This window comes from Enhydra lutris, unplaced genomic scaffold (genome assembly GCF_002288905.1).
Source record: "Enhydra lutris kenyoni isolate GAN:26980312 unplaced genomic scaffold, ASM228890v2 scaffoldscaffold179, whole genome shotgun sequence".
In the NCBI taxonomy this organism is placed as follows: domain Eukaryota; kingdom Metazoa; phylum Chordata; class Mammalia; order Carnivora; family Mustelidae; genus Enhydra; species Enhydra lutris.
In genome coordinates this window covers 129330-131672 of record NW_019154263.1, presented here as the reverse complement: position 1 = coordinate 131672, position 2343 = coordinate 129330, and the positions used below count along the sequence as shown (strand labels likewise).

General features: G+C 39.8%; 1 pseudogene; it reads right to left on the bottom strand.

Moving 5' to 3' along the window:
• Positions 1–878: 878 nt before the first annotated feature.
• LOC111140125 lies at positions 879–2336 on the bottom strand (annotated as a pseudogene).
• Between the last annotated feature and the right edge of the window lie 7 nt (positions 2337–2343).

The following is a 2343-nucleotide window of genomic DNA, read 5'->3' as shown; positions in this document are numbered from 1 at the left end:
TTTTTTCTGCATTTCACAGCACTGGTTATTATATGTGTTTTCCTTATAAAATTTTTTGACTTTATAAATTGTGTATGGTTTGATTTTAAACCGTCAGCTCCTTGAAAAGTTGTGCAAATAAAAAAAATGAAAATAGAGTGTTATCAGTCTTTATAAATGAGTCTCATAACAATAGCACTTTTTGCCCTGAATTGATGGGAAAAGTCAGGCTAAATCCACTTGCTGAAATGTACCATTTTGCAAATAATTTATTTTTCTGCTGTGCCTTCCTTTTCTTTCAACAGACCAAAAAAAAGTTTCTTTTATAAATTTTGAGAAATTAAAATATTTATGATTATTAAAATGATATCTAGAGCCATGACACCGTTTAGGTATCCACCCTAAATACTTGTCAAGGCTGCATCTCCCATGGCTGTTCTGGTGGCTTCCTCCACAAGCAACTTCCTGCCTTTGGAGGTGCTCTCTTCCAGATCCTGGGTGGGGGAGCTAAATGGACCACATCTCTTCACAGTAGATACTTGTCTGAGGGCACTGGCCAAAGAAACAGCTGTCTGTGCCTATTAATTGAATTCATGCACATTGATAAAGGGGTCTGCACACTCTTCCGTGAAAGCATCTTACCTTCAGACAGTTTTGGGTGAAAAATACTTGCCAATAATCATGTAACATAAGTGATGCTACTGAAGCTGAATCATAGGAAGAAAAATAAACAGAATGCCGGTCAGCAGTGGAGGTTCAAGAAGCATGACAGTATGTTCCAATGTGTTCACTGGAGATGTACAGTTCCCTTGTTTTCCAGCACGTGGGCCATTTGGTGATTGAAGCCGAGGTGAAGGAACACTAGTGTCCTGTGCATCTGCAACAGGGAAGGCTATTTGTCAGTCTCTGTTGGTGTCCTTGGTGGTGAAGGCCTGCAGGCTTCCCATCTGCTTCAGGACGCTCTGAATGTGTGAAACATGGATTTCTACATTACTCTGAAAGCCACTGATATTAGAAGCATCTATTGTACTCCTGATATCATTTAATGAATCTGTGGGTGATTTGAACTCAAAGGAATTCAGCTCTCCTCCTTCTGCCAGACACTTAATTTGTGATAAAATAGGAGTGAGCTGGAGATTAATTCTCTCAGATTTTCATTCTCAACATGGGGCTATCCAGTGGATTCGCTAGCTGCCAGTCAAGCTCCTGGGCTTCCTCCTCACACCTCTATCTCCCATCCCTGGGCTGGTCCATAGGCTTCCCACTCTGGTCTGGAAAAGGCTCATAGCAGTATTGCTGTACTTCATGCAAAACTTTGTTTAGGTCCTTGTTGAATTGCTCAAGCTCCAGAAGGATGGTTGCATATCTCTGCTCAAATTCAGTGCTGCTGGCATGGGATAGGATTTCAATTGTTCTGCTTCTGTGTCCATTGCTCTTAATTTTTTGATATGTTTCTTTTTAATCATGAAAATTTTTGACAACTTGGTCACTTGGAAAAGGAATTGTACTGGAAAACCACCTAGCATTTCAGTGTCAGAGCCAGAAATCTTACTTCTCCAAGGTGACTGCTAGTACAGGATCATCATCCGTAATTCGTGACTGGAGAGGAGTATAATGTAACCATGGTGGAGTCCTAAAGAATCAGGAGGGTCCCGGTTTTTGTCCAAAGGCAGCAACTTGCATTGTCTCATGAGGCTCATTACTAAGATCTTCATAGTCAGGGATGGTATGGGTGCTAAGCCCTGCCCTATCAAAAGTTACTCTATACATAGTATTAAAAGTATCCACAGCAACTATTCGTCCAGTGAAGAGACCGTCACGAACACCACATAATCGAGCTGTAACTTTGGTTCCAATAACCAGGGACAAAGGAATTTCATCTGGGAGATTTTCAAACTAGGAAACATCTGCACTTTTGTTTAAGAGTCTTATCTTCTGCTATTTCTGTTTTTTTTTTTTTTTAATCTGCCATTTCTGTTTTAATGCTAGTCTCTCTTCCTCAAAAAAATGCACAAGAACATCTCTTTGGTTTTCCCATAAGTTGCCTGATTTTTCTATTCTTGTTAACTTTCTTGTTGTTAAATTAGGAAAGTACTCCTCCTGACATACACAGAAGTCATCATCGCCTTCAAACAGTTGCTTATCTATGTTTGAGTAGAACCATTCGTATATGCACCATTTATGTGTTTTGGGAAGCTTGAGTAGGTTATGTAATTGGAAACTAAGCTTCTGTGAGGCTTTCTTTTTGTTGTCATCAATTTCATTGGGGCCATTGCAACTCTCTGGTTTCTTTTGAGTGACCTTGTATTTGTTGTCAGTCATCTTCATCGGAAAAGAGTCAACTCCGTTTTGAATTTCTGAAAA